The sequence below is a fragment of the Furipterus horrens genome, unplaced genomic scaffold, assembly GCF_987537825.1.
Source record: "Furipterus horrens unplaced genomic scaffold, mFurHor1.1.pri manual_scaffold_1, whole genome shotgun sequence".
NCBI lineage: Eukaryota > Metazoa > Chordata > Mammalia > Chiroptera > Furipteridae > Furipterus > Furipterus horrens.
The window spans coordinates 59,129,894-59,145,208 of record NW_028327171.1 but is presented as its reverse complement, the minus strand read 5'-3'; positions in this window follow the sequence as shown (position 1 = coordinate 59,145,208).

The following is a 15,315-nucleotide window of genomic DNA, read 5'->3' as shown; positions in this document are numbered from 1 at the left end:
TGAAGGATCCAAGGGAAAGACGGAGTCAATACAGCTTGGTTTCAGGTGCGCGGCAGGAGTTGCCGGTGTTGACTACAACGTCAAACCGCCTTAGGGACTCCGGCTCCGGATTTTCTGTCGGGGTTTACTCCCTTAGCCTTTCCCCTGAAGAGGTATGCCACAAGGCAGTGGAGGTATTTTGGAGTCAGAGTTTTCCTTCTCTGATGTGCCCTGACTGGAAGATCGAACCAGCGACACTTAGCTCGCAGGCCGACGCTCAATCCACTGAGCCAAGCCAGCCAGGGGAAAGGCCTCCACTTACCCTGGGCTCAATCAGAGGGAAGGCAGAGAGGACTGAAGACACCTGAGCAGAGTTTGGCGCAGTGGCTTTTAAGGGAGAACTGGGGGAGCAGCCGACCGGGTCCCAGTGCTAACGCATCCCCAGTATGGCAGGCAAACCATTCCCCTCAAAGTGGCGTCAGCCTGAGGGGAAACAAAAGCCCTGCCTACAGGAATTAAGCTGCCACATCCACGGTCCTTAAGCCAGACGGATAATCACAGATTGAATAGATTAACAGCTAAAGAAGACAGACAAAGGCAGTAGATCACTGGAAGCCTCCAATAGGCTGCCTAGGCCCAGAGAGGTACACGACCTGATGCCACCAGGGGCAGATCCAGGAAATGCAGATCATTCTAAGAAGCACCAACAAACAATAGGAGTCACAAAAATGGGGAGACAGAGAAAAAACCCCCCATCGAAAGAAAAGGTAGAATCCCCAGAAAGAGTGCTAAATAAAATAGAGGGAAGCAAACTCTCAGACATGGGTTTCAAAAGCTGGATTATGGAGAAGCTGAATGAGCTCAGTGGAAACTACAGAGAACTCCAGGGAAACTACAAGGAACTCCAGAAAAACTACAAGGAACTTACTGAGAATTACACCAGCATGAAAAAGGACATAGACTATCAATAAGAGCCAGGAGGAAATGAAGAATACGATCTCTGAATTGAAGAACACAGTAGAAGAAATTAAAAACATGCTAGAGGAAGCAGAAGATTGGATCAGCGAGCTGACTGAAGAGGTTCTAAGACAGCTGCAGGACAACATGAAATGTAATAATATCCGTATCATAGGAATTCCAGAAGGAGAAGAAGAAGAGCAAGGGATAGAAAACCTCTTTGAAAAACTAATGACAGAAAACTTCCCTCACATGAGGAGAGAAAGAGTCACGCAAGTCCAGGAAGCACAGAGAGTCCCAATGAAGATGAACCCCAACAGGCCCACCTCAAGACACATCATAATTAAAATGGCAACATTAAAGACAAAGAGAGAATCCTAAAAACAGCAAGAGAGAAAGAACTAATAACATACAAGGGAGCTCCAATAAGGCTATCATCAGATTTCTCAGCAGAAACACTACAAGCCAGAAGGGAATGGCAAGAAATATTCCAAGCAGTGAAAAACAAAGGCCTACAACCAAGAATACTCTACTCAGCAAGGCTCTCATTCAAAATGGAAGGTGAAATAAGGAGTTTCCAAGACAAAAGAAGGCTAAAAGAATACAGTTCCACCAAACCAGCATTGTAAGAGATGCTAAAGGGTCTGCTTTAAGAAGATGAAGAAACAGAGAGAGATAGAGAGGAACACAAGTAAAAAGGGGGGAAATGACAATGAATAAGTACTTATCAGTAATAACCTTTAATGTAAATGGACTAAAATCTCCAATCAAAAGACATAGGGTAGCTAAATGGATTAGAAAGATGACCCACATATATGCAGTCTACAAGAGACCCACATTAGAACAAAAGATCTAAATAGACTGAAAGTGAAGGGATGGAAAAAAGTATTTCAAGCAAATGGACATGAAAAAAAAGCTGGGAAAGCAATACTTATATCAGACAAAACAGATTTCACAGCAAAGGCCATAAAAAAAGACAAAGAAGGACATTTCATAATACTTAAGGGAAAAGTCCATCGAGAAGATGTAAGTATATATGCACCCAATGTAGGAGCACCCAAATATGTCAGGAAAACTTTGAAAGACTACAAGGAAGATAGAGACAGCAACACACTCATAGTAGGGGACTTTAACACCCCTTTGTCAACACTGGACAGATGTTCAAAGCAAAGAAACACCAAAGATATTGAGGCACTGAACAACACTCTAGATCAAATGGACTTAGTTGATATATATAGAACTTTTCACCCCAAAGAAGCAAAATATACATTCTTCTCAAGTGCACATGGAACATTTTCAAAGATAGACCACATGGTAGGACACAAAACAAGCCTCAATAAATTCAAGAAAACTTAAATTATATAAAGCATCTTCTCAGATAACAATGGCTTAAAATTGGAAATCAACCTCAAGGAAAAAACTCAAAAACATTCAAACTCATGGAGAATGAATAACATGCTATTAAATAATGAATGGGTTAACAATGACATCAAAGAAGATATCAAATAGTTTCCAGAAACTAATGATAATGAACACACAACAACCCAAACCTATGGGATACAGCGAAAGCAGTCCTGAGAGGAAAGTTCATAGCAATACAAGCCTACCTTAAAAAGCTAGGACAATCTCTAATAAAAATTTAACCTTATAGCTACAAGAACTAGAGGAAGAACAACAAGCAAAGCCCAGATCAAGTAGAAGGAAGGAAATCATCAAGATCAGAGCACAATTAAATGACATAGAGACTAAACTAACAATTCAAAAGATCTACATAAGTAGGAGCTGGTTCTTTGAAAAGATAAACAAAATTGACAAGCCTTTAACTAGGCTCATCAAAAAAAAGAAAAATAGAGAGAGAGGGCCCAAATAAATAAAATCAGAAACGGAAGAGGAGAAATCACAACCGATACCACAGAAATACAAAGAATTGTAAGAAATTATTACGAACAACTGTATGGCAAAAACTTTGACAACCTAGAGGAAATGGGCAAATTCCTGGAAACTTATAGTCTTCCCAAACTAAATCAAGAAGAATCAGAAAGCCTGAATAGACCAATAACAACTAGTGAAATTGAAGCAGAACTAGCTTATCCTTTTCAAACTATCACAAAATATTCAAGAGGATGGAAGACTCCCAAGCTCATTTTATAAGGCCATCATTATCCTAACTCTAAAACCAGATAAAGACACTACAAAAAAAAAAAATTATAGAACAATATCCCTTATGAACATAGTTGCTAAAATCCTCAACAAAATATTACCAAACTGGATACAGCAATACATAAAAAGTGATACATCATGCTCAAGTGAGATTTATTCCAGAGATGCAAGTTTGGTACAACATTCACAAATCAATAAATGTCTTACACCACATAAACAAAATGTTGGGTAAAAGCCACATAATCATTATCTGCAGAGAAGATGATACTGTACATAGAGAACCCTAAAGAGTCTGCCAAGAAACTACTAGAACTGATACATGTATCAGGATACAAAATTAATATCCAGAAATCAGTTGCATTTTTGTATGTCAATAATGAACAATCACGAAGGGAAAATTATTTAAAGTCCCATTCACAATTGTTTCAAAAATAATAGAATACCTAAGAAAAAATCTAATCAAGGATGTAAAAGACCTGTACTAGGAAAATTATAAGACACTCAAGAAAGAAATTGAAGAAGATGCAAATAAATGGAAACACATACCATGTTCATGGATAGGAAGACATATCATTAAAATGTTCATACTACTTAAAGCAACCTTAGATTCAACATAATTCCTATCAAGGTACGAATGAAATATTTGACAGAGTTATAGCGAATATTTCAAAATTTTAGATATACAAAAGGCCCCAAATAGCTACAGCAATCTTAAGAAAGAACAAAGTTGAAGATATTATGCTACCTAATATCAAACTATATTAAAGACCATAGTAATCCAACATCATGGTAGTAGCATAAGAACAGACACATGGATCAATGGAACAGAACAGAGAGCCCAGAAATAAACCCACACCTTTACAGTTTATTAATATTCAACAGAAGAAGCAAGCACATACAATGGACTAGAGATAGATTATTCAATAAATGGTGTTGGGAAAATTGGACAGATATGTGCAGAAAAGTGAAACTAGACCACCTTCTTATATTACATACAAGAATAAACTCAAAATGGTTTAAAGACTTAAATGTTAGACCAGAAACCATAAAATTCCTAGAAGAAAACATAGACAATAAAATCTTAGACATTGTTCACAGCAATATTTTTTTCTGATATATCTCCTCAGGAATGGAAAACAAAAAAATAAAAAATAAACAAATGAAATTTTATCATACTAATAAGTTTTGCACAGCAAAGGAAAACATCAACAAGATAAAAGATAACCCATTGAATGGAAGTACATATTCGCCAATACATCTGATAAGGTGTTAATAATATCCAAAACTTGTGAAGAGGTTATAAAACTCAATACCAAAACAAGCAACCCAATTAAAAAATGGGCAAAGTACCTAAATAGACACTTCTCCAAAGAGAGCATACAGATAGCCAATAGACATATGAAAAGATATTCAAAGTCACTAATCGTCAGAGAAATGCAAATTAAAACCACAACGAGATATCACCTCACACTTCTCAAAGTGACTATCATCAATAAATCAACAAACAAGTGCTGGCAAGGATCAGAGAATGAGAACCCTTTTGCACTGTTGGTGGGAATGCAGGTTGGTACAACCACTCTGGAAAGCGGTATGGAGTTACCTCAAAAACTAAAAATGAAACTGCCTTATGACCCAGTAACTCTACTTCTGGGGATTTATCCAAAGAAACCAACACCGCTAATTTGAGAGAATATAAGCACCCCTATGTTTACTGCAGCATTATTTACAATTGCCAAGATATAGAAGCAACCCAAGTGTCCATCAGTAGATGAGTGGATAAAACAACTATTGTATGTCTACACAATTAAAACTACTCAGCTTTAATAAGAAATAAAATTTTATCCTTTGTATCAGCATTGATGGACCTGGAAAACATTATGCTAAATGAAATAAGCCAGTCAGAGAGAGACAAATATATTATTTCACTCATATGTGGAATCTAATGAACAACCTGAACTAGTAAACAAAATAGAAACAGACTCATAGATAGAGAGGAGGGTGACAGCTCAAGGGGGGTGGTGAGGGGTTGGAGGGATTGAGCAAAAAAGAAAAAGAATTCATGAACATAGAAAACAGTATGGTCATAGCAGGTGAAGAATAGGGTAGCTAGGGGTGGAAGAGGGATAATGGTAATGGGAAAAAACAATTAAAAAGTATTATAGGAAGATATTACAAGTAAATAAATGGCAATAAATGTGAATAAAACAATGAAATGAGCTAATTCCTAGAAAAGTTTGAATTGTTAATTTCCTTAAGTAATCAATTCTGTAATCAATAACTTTTCCACACACACACACACAAAATCATATCCAGATGACTTCACTACTATATTCTTTCACAGACTCAAGTCAGAAATAAATCTAAACTTATAGAACTCTTCAAGAGAATAGAAAGATACACATCTCAACTCATTTTATGAGCTCAGCAAATCTTTGATGATGAAAACACAAGAAAAATTAAATGTTCATTTAGCTCATATACATAATTGGAAAAAGTCTAAACACATTATTGACAAACTAAAACCAAATAATATAAAAATGATAATACAGGATGATCAAATTGGTTTTATTTTAGGAATGAACAGTTGACAAATTATATATTCAATGTAATTTTACATTCAAACAGATTAAAGAATAAAAATTATGCAACTTAATAGATGTAGAAAATGCTTTTGGCAATACTTATTATTTGTTTATGATTTTTTTTTTAAATTAGCCATGTAAAACAGAAGGGAACTTTGAAATGCTAAAAAGAAATATCTACGAAAAAAAATGGTATGTACAGAGGAGAAACAAGATGGCAGAGGAGTAAGTGGAAGCTACACTAACCTCCTCCCAGAACTAGTATGGATTTACAACTTAATTTTGGAGAAATCATCTGGAATAACCAACCGAACACTAGCTGGAGAGAAGTCTTATAACCACGGAGAGACAGAAAAGGGTGCTACATCACAACGTGATGGGTAGGGAGTGCGGAGACGCGGAAGGGCTGGCTGGGCTCACACGGGTGGCAGCTGAAGGGACTGAGAAACAGCTCAGCAGCCCCCTGAGAAGGGTAGGGTCTAAACCCCCAACTGAGCATCCCAGCCTACAGCAACGGAGTGGAAAGTAAAATAATATCCAGCTGAAAAAAGTGAAAAGTCACAGGGTTTCTTACTAGCCAGAAACAGCTGGAGAAAAAAGAGGTCTTACGTGGAGCACATACAAAAATATTTTGCCCCCACTTACCCTGGGCTCAAGCAGAGGGAAGGCAGAGAGGACTAGAGACGCTTGGGGAGAATTTGGTGTGGTGGCTTTGAGGGGAGAACTGGGGAAGCAGCTGACCAGGTCCCAGTGCTGACTCATCCCCAGTACTGCAGGCAGACCATTCCCCTCCAAGTGGCGTTGGCCTGAGGGGAAGCAAAAGCCCTGCCTACAGGAATTAAGCTGCCACATCCACGGTCCTTAAGCCTGACGGCTAATCACAGATTGAATAGATTATCAACTAAAGGAGACAGACAAAGGCAGTAGATCCCTGGAAGTCTCCAACAGGCCGCCTAGGCCCAGACTGATACAGGATCTGATGCCACCAGGGTAAGATCCAGGAAATGCAGATCATTCTAAGAAGCACCAACAAACAATAGGAGTCACAAAAATGGGGAGACAGAGAAACAACCCCCCATCAAAAGGAAAGGTAGAATCCCTAGAAAGAGTACTAAATGAAATAGAGGGGAGCCAAATATCAGATATGGAATTCAAAACATGGATTATGGAGAAGCTCAATGAGCTCAGTGGAAACTACAAAGAACTCCAGAAAAACTACAAGGAATTTACTGAGAATTACACCAGCATGAAAAAGGACATGGAAGCTATCAGTAAGAGCCAGGAGGAAATGAAGAATATGATCTCTGAGTTGAAGAACACAGTAGAAGGAATTAAAAGCAGGCTAGAGGAAGCAGAAGATCAGATCAGCGAGCTGGAGGACAACTTAGACAAAAACTCCCAGACAGTGCAACAAAATGAAAAAAGACTTAACAATACAGAAGAGGTTCTAAGACAGCTGCAGGATAACATGAAATGTAATAATATCCATATCATAGGAATTCCAGAAGGAGAAGAAGGAGAGCAAGGGCTAGAAAACCTCTTTGAATAACTAATGACAGAAAAGTTCCCTCACATGAGGAGAGAAAGAGTCACGCAAGTTCAGGAAGCACAGAGGGTCCCAATGAAGAGGAACCCCAACAGGCCCACTTCAAGATACATCATAATTAAAATGGCAACATTCAAAGACAAAGAGAAAATCCTGAAAGCAGCAAGAGAGAAACAGTTAATAACATACAAGGGAGTTCCAATAAGGTTATCATCAGATTTCTCAGCAGAAACACTACAAGCCAGAAGGGAATGGCAAAAAATATTCCAAGTAATGAAAAACAAAGGCCTACAACCAAGAATACTCTACCCAGCAAGGCTCTCATTCAAAATGGAAGTTGAAATAAGGAGTTTCCAAGACAAAAGAAGGCTAAAAGAATACATCTCCACCAAACCAGCATGGCAAGAGATGCTAAAGGGTCTGCTTTAAGAAGATGAAGAAACAGAGAGAGACAGAGAGGAACACGAGTACAAAGGGGGAAAATGACAATGGATAGGTACTGAAGGAAAGAAGGAACTTCTACCATTTGCAACAACATGGTTGGAACTAGAGAGAATTATGCTTAGCGAAATAAGCCAGGCAACGAAAGAAAAATACCTTATGCTATCACCTATTACAGGAAACTAATGAACAACACAAACAAATGAGCAAAATTGAACCAGAGCTATGTAAACAAGGAATAAACTAACAGTAACAAAGGGGGAGATGGGAGGGAGAGAAGGGGGTAAGAAAGGGAAGGGTCTAGTCAAAGAACATGTATAAATGACCCATGGACATGGACAACTGTGTAGGGACTAAATGTGGGAGAAGGGGGGGCAGGGTGCAGGGAAACAAGAGGGGGAAAAAAGTGGGACAACTGTAATGGAGAAACAAACAAAAAAAATTTTTAGTGGGGGAAAAATGAAAATATAAAGAATAGAAATGCAAGCTCAGTGAATATTAGAAGGACAAGGATTTTCCTTCACACTGTATATTTTTCTCTCTATCTGATCCCTCCAGAGTTTGGCATTCTAGAGAAGTAAGTAATGACATAGGTTTCTCGGCATAAAACTAATAAGACCAGTTGTTAATAGAGGTTTGTTTTTTTTAACTAAGACTTTGATTGGAATGTCATGCCTGAAGGAGACATGCTTGGGCTTTGGTTGTTACCAAAAAGCCCTGAGAAACTGGGATTGACTTTCAAAGGTAATAAAAGTCCATGAGATAAAAGGTCTGGTACCTTGGATGGATGCACGGTCCATGGCAATCTTTCCAGGGAAGGAATGAAGGTTGTTTTCCTGAAAGATGGCTAGATGGGACTTTAAGGCACAATAGAAAATCAGAAGGACTTGGAAAAGACAGCTGTTTACAGGCAAGGCAGAATGCCAGGTATGTGGTTCTGCTTCTGGGCCCTGAAGGGCAGACTGAAGGTCACCCTAAATGTTGCTTGCGTAAGTTCCAGCAAAGCAGAACTAAAGATCGTAAGTGATCATTTTCTGCTCTTGTTGTGTTTATGCAAATGAACAGAATAAATTAAAACTGGACTTAATGCAGTCCCTTTAATGACAAGTAGGGTAATCTTAGGGAGAAAAATTGCAATTCAAGGAAAATCACAATGCTCAGTGGTGGACTGTAAAGTAGTGCAGGTAGCCATCTTTAAGGTTTCTTTTCATTTAAAATTTGTTTTCATTTGAAAGTTAAACTATGTCTGTGGCATTATCAAGGATGTTTAATTTACAGGCAAGAAGAATGTCAAGTGCCTTGCAACTGGATGTCTTTCCAATAAGACAGTCCTACAGATCTATAAACTTGTGTGTGGGTTATGTTACATAAATTAACATGTGTTTTCTGTTTTCAAAGGGCATAAGCCTATGATCTCATTGCCTGGGTGATTATCTGTACGTATAGGCCTTACTTAATCCTGTCTGCATTGCTGCCTCTGGAGACTCAGTGGTTTGGCTGAACTAAGTGGCTGGGTTGGTGAAGAATGGGGTGGTCTGTGGGCTTCACTTTAAAACTGGTTTCTCTTTTCTGTCCTAAAGGCTTGGACAGAAAGAACCCAGAGGCCTGGGGGGGGGGGGGGAACCTAAAATATTCCCCTCAGCCCAAACTAAGTATAATGGGCAAAAGGGTTTTGGACAGGTGAGATGTACCTGGCACACCTTCCCCCAAAGAAGCCCTTCTTTTCCCTAATGTGGTACATTGAAAAATTAATACCTGTCTTTTGTCATCTAGTGGTTATGGATTGAATGATGTCCTTTAACCCTGTTGCCAAATATGTTGCCTCCAGAATACAACAAGGATGCCAGCCTGTTAAATCAAGCATGCCATTGTCCAGGGACAGCCAACCGACCTTGAGTCTGCACGATCCTTCCCCATGTGGGAAGGCCACCCTCCCCTCCACACCCCAAACTCTTATTAGGGATTTCTGGACCCAAGGGTAGGTAGGACGACGACCATGTCCAGCTTAAAGCAGCTAGAGGAGCTCAAGACCTTCGTCCATTGTCCTTTATAAGATTATAAAGGGTCTTAAGTCTAAGTGAAAGGGATTGTTATTTCTTATTGTTAAAATAATTAATTATTTATTTATTTTTTAAAAAAGAAGAAGAATATACGAAAGGGTGAAGCAGGAGAGCTTGTATGTACGACCCATGGGCATGGACTTGGGGGGGGATTGTTGGGGGAGGGGGGGTACTGGGTGGAGAGGAGCAAAGGGGAGAAAATTGGAACTAATATAACAATATAATCAATAAAATATACTTAAAAATTAAGAAGAAAAAAACAATAAAAAATAAAAAATAAAAAATGGTAAAAGAAAGAAAGAAATATCTACAGAATACATACAGCAAACATCATAATAAGTGGTGAAACATTGTGAATTTTCACTTTGAGTTGGGAAGCAAGACAATGATTTTCTCTATCTGCACTTCAATTCAACATTTCAATTATGTTATACCCAGTACAATAAAGCAAAATATATATATACACATGTGTGCATATACATATGTATGTGTGTATATATATGTATATATGTGTGTGTGTATATATATGTATATATGTGTATATATATATATAAACTGGGTTGAAAACTGAAAGGAAACAAATGTGTCATTATTCTAAGAATTGACCAATATGTTACTGTAATTACTAAGAGATTTAGTTAATTTGCTGAATAAAAAACTAACACGTAAATGCAATGCATTTTGTATATATCAGCCACAAATAGGAAATAGAATTTTTAAAAGTTCATTCATAATAGTATAAAGTATGAAGTACTTAGGAATAAATCTAAAAAAACATGTGTAAGATTTTTACAAAAAATACTTCAAAATGTTATTGAGAAACAAAAATAATAAAAAATGGACTTATATCTATGATTCTTTATTGGAAGACTCAATATTGAAACTATTTTAATTCTTTACATATTGTTCTATAAATTCAATACAATTTTAATCAAATAGCAACAGGATATTTTGTGTAAGTTGATATGCTAATTCTAAAATTTACATGGAAATGCAAAAAGCATGCATAACCAAGTCACCCTTGAAGAGGAAGAATAAGGTGGAAGCCCTTACTCCATAATTTTTCAATAAAAAGAGTGTTTAAGGTCATAAATTAGACAAATAAGCCAGTAGAACAGAATAGAACTTTTATGACTAATGTAGCTTGCAGAGCAATGGGAAAAGAATTGTCTTCAATAAATTACACTAAAACAATTAGGAATCTATATTTTAAAAAACTTTGAACCCTTACCTTACATTGTACACAAAATAAAAACCAACTCAACTTACAGGTATTTTTGTGTCTCAAGAAATCTTTCTAGTCCCTGGTCATAAAGAGACTCTACTTAACTATCTCCTAAAAACTTTATGGCTCTCCTTTTCAGGTTACAGACCTAACAGGAAAGGGCATCTTCTTGACCTTGGATTAGGAAAATATTTGCAAAATAAACACGCACTCAAAAAAACCACAACTAACCAAAAATAAAAGTAACCAAAAGGTTAAAAATGATAAATTGTACTTTATTAAAATGAACAGATTCTGCTTTTCAAAGACATTTCTGCTTTCCTATTAAGGGAGTAAAAAATAATCCATAGCAGAGCAGAAGATATTTGCAACAAATCTAACAGGCAAAAGACTGGTATCTGTAATATTTAAATAACTACAAATAAAATGCTAGATAGAAATATGGGCAAATAACCTCAATGTGTACTTTATAAAATAAGATGTACAAATGATCTGTAAACAAAAGAAAAGCTGCTCAACTCAATAATAACTCAGGGAAACACTAATTAAAATTGTAATAAAAAAACATTATATACTAATTAGATTATAAGAAAAATATTAAAAGTCCTACAATATCAAATGTTAGCAAAAATGTGGAGGGATAAAAACTGTTATACATGATTGGTGTGAGTGCAGTCAGCACAAACACTTTGAGACAGTTTGGCATTGCATAGTTAACTACAAGAATCACTCTACACTATAACAAATTCCAGCCTGTTGTTCACACTGAAAAAAAAAAGTGTATGTGAACCTAAACCACCACAGATCCATCAAGAGTAGTATGAATAAGTAAATTTTTGTGTATTCAGGCAAGGGGCCCTTTTCTATGGAACAATGAAAATGAACAATTTTAATTTACTCAGAACGGAGATGAATCTTACAAACCTAATGCTGGATGAAACATGAAAAAACCAAAGTATACTTACACTGTTATTCTATTGACATACAGTTTCAACACAGAAACACACAACACTAGAATGTGCTTAGATTCATGTATAAATCTCAAAATTTCAAAAAAGAGATTCATAGTTATTAAAATAAAAACCAAATAATGATCAAGAAGTGACATATAAGTAGCATCTGGGTGATCAAAAATTCAACTTTGTTCTTGAGTAGTGGTTACATTAATGGATTTATTTCATTTTTTTATGTTTTATACACTGTTCTGTATATGTTATACTTTACAATTATGTAGAGCTACGTCGGAAGACCATTTCCAACAAAAGCTTTATTAATCTGTTTTTCAAGACTCTAAGAGGGATCATGTCCATTCTCCCTGCCCTACATTCTCTGAGCTATCATCTCCTTTCGTGTATTCATTTGTCACCAGTTCCATAATCATCTCTCCTTAGAGCCAGCTACTTATTACCTATCTATCTAGTGATCTATGTTCCACCCTCTTATATTATGTCTAAAAGCAACAGGTTGAAAATAACTCAATCATTTGTCCATGAATCTAGTCAAAGTTATTTTGCCTCTGTTTTTAGTCAATAAAGAATCTAACCTAAGCAGAGACAATTGGTCCTTTCCCTGGGATTTTTTCTGATTTAAAACTAAGATGATCAGTTTAAACACATGGTCACAGAAGATGATTGGACTGTGTATGGTGGGCACACAGTGCAATATACAGACCATGTATCATAGAAGTTTCCATTTGAACCTATATGATTTTATTTACAAATATCACCCCAGTAAATTTAATTTTAAAATAAAATAAATTTTAAAAGTTACAATAATTTACCTAAAAATTATCATGGTTTTATAACTTATGCATAGTTTATACCTGATACAGAAACCAAACATGGGTCCAGCTGCCTGCCACTTTTAAAAGCCAATACTTGAGAGATAGGTGCTGGTGTAAAGGAAAGAGGTTTATTCAGATGCCAGCCACCTGGAAGATGGCAGACTCATATTTCAAAGCTCACCTTCCCATCTCTGGTCAAGCTATCAATATTTATATGAAGTTTGTGGGAATTTGATAGGGGGGAAATTCCTTGGTGGCAGTTGTGAATATTCTTCCCAAGCTTAGTCCCTGCATTCTGGGGTTGTCTCTATATTTGCATTAGAATTTCTCCCTCCCCAGGACACCTGTGATTTATGGCTGATGCCAGCATATCTTGCAGCTGCCATAACTGAAGCATAGGGTTCACATAACTTGATTACAATCTGGGAGATTTACAAGTTAACATCTTGGTGCAGGCAGAGGTTTTTACAAGGAAGGAAGAGAGGTAAAGCAGAACAAAGAGATCAGGGGGAGGGTTTGTGGACATGCTGGTGGTGTCCTTGCTGGTCTCCATATGGATCTTTATGGTCAGTGTCCTTGAATGAGACTCTGAGGTCAGACTGTTTCTTGGGTTTACACAGGAATTTATTCTAGTAAAGTGTACTTAGAAAAGAAACTTTTAACATGTAAACTCTATCTTTGAGGAAAAAAAATCAAGTTAGAGTAACAAGCTGGGTTTAATATTTACTAAGATTAATATGGGTAATTTTATATAAGTATAGTGCATTCATTCTCCATACAATACATCTAGCAAATTAATACTGTATTTTTTATACTGGTGAACTACATAGATCTATTAAATTAAGTATGTAACATTTAAAACACATGAAAAGGAAGAAAATTCTGCCATTTGCAACAATGTGGAGGACATTGTGCTAAGTGATTTCAGCCAGAGAGAAAAAGAAACTACTTCATGGTATCACCTACACATTGAATTATTCTCTTTTTTAAGTCAGACTTGTAGAAAGAGAGAAGAATGTTGTTTACCAGAGGCAGAGGAATTCGGGAAATCAGGAGATATTGATCAAAAGATATAAACTTTCAGTTATAAAATTAGTATGTTCTAAGCATTTAATGTATAGCTTGGTGATATATGAAAAAATGCTCACTGTCACTAATCATCAATCATATACAAATTAAAATTACAATGAGATATTACTTTATACCTTCCAGAATGGCTATGATCAATAAATCAGCAAACAAGTGCTGGTGAGGATGCGGAGGAAAGGGAAGCCTAGCGCACTGTTGGTGGGAATGTAGACTGGTGTAGCCACTGTGGAAAACAGAATGGAGTTACCTCAAAAAACTAAAACTGGAACTGCCATTTGACCCAGTGATCCCACTTCTGGGAATATATCCTAAGAATTCCAAAACACCAATCAGAAAGAAAATATGCACCCCTATGTTTATAGCAGTCTTATTTACAATAGCCAAGATCTGGAAGCAAACCAAATATTCATCAGTAGATAAGTGGATAAAAAACTATGGTACATTTACTTTATGGAATACTACATGGCTGATAAAAAAAGAAGGATCTCTTACTTTTTGTGACAGCATAGATCGACCTGGAGAGTATTATGTAAGTGAAATAAGCCAGTCAGAGAAAGACAAATACTGTATGACCTCACTCAAATGGGGAATCTAATCAACAGAATAAACTGACAGACAAAATAGTACCAGAGGCATGAATACATGGAACAGACTGACAGATTTCAGAGTGGGAGAGGGGACTGGAAGAGATTAGCCAAGAACATATATGCGTGTATACATAGCCCATGGACACAGACAACAACGTGAAAACTGAAGGGCAGAAGGGGCTGGGTGGAGGGGGAAAAATAGGGGGGAGTGCGGAACATCTGTATCTGTGTGTAACTGTGTCAACAATACCAAAAAAAAAAAAAAATATGCAGACAAACTCTCCCTTTATATCCATCAAGATTTGCTTTACATATTTAGGTGCTCCTATGCTGGGTGCATAAATGTTTGCATGGCTTATATTCTCTTGTTGTATTGCTCCCCTTCTCATAATGTAATGTCCTTTGTCTCTTACTATGTATAGCTTTTGTTATAAGGGGAGATAAATGTTAATGGATGGAGAATTGACTTGGGGTGGTGAAAACAAAATACAGTGCACAGATAACGTGTTGTATAATTGTGCACCCGAAATCTGTATAATTATGTTAAACAGTGTCACTCCCAATAAATTTAATAAAAAAGAAAAATAAAGTTTAAAAATAAGTTAATAAAGTTAATTTTCTTCAGGGAACCTACTAAAATTTGTCTATGAATGTTTAATTTTATATCGATTTCAATAATCTGAACAAAAGCAGGAAATGAAGTTTCCCTTTTCTTAGAGATATGTTAATGTGTAAAGAAAATGTATATGTCTGTCTAACATTTTAGAAGTTCTATAAAGCAAATGAAGAGGTCAAACAAAAATAAATAAAAGGGTCTTAAGGAATAAAAAATGGATATCAGGACATATATTCATTCACTTCACATTGTCTTATTCAGATCCATAGATTATCTATAATAATTTTCAC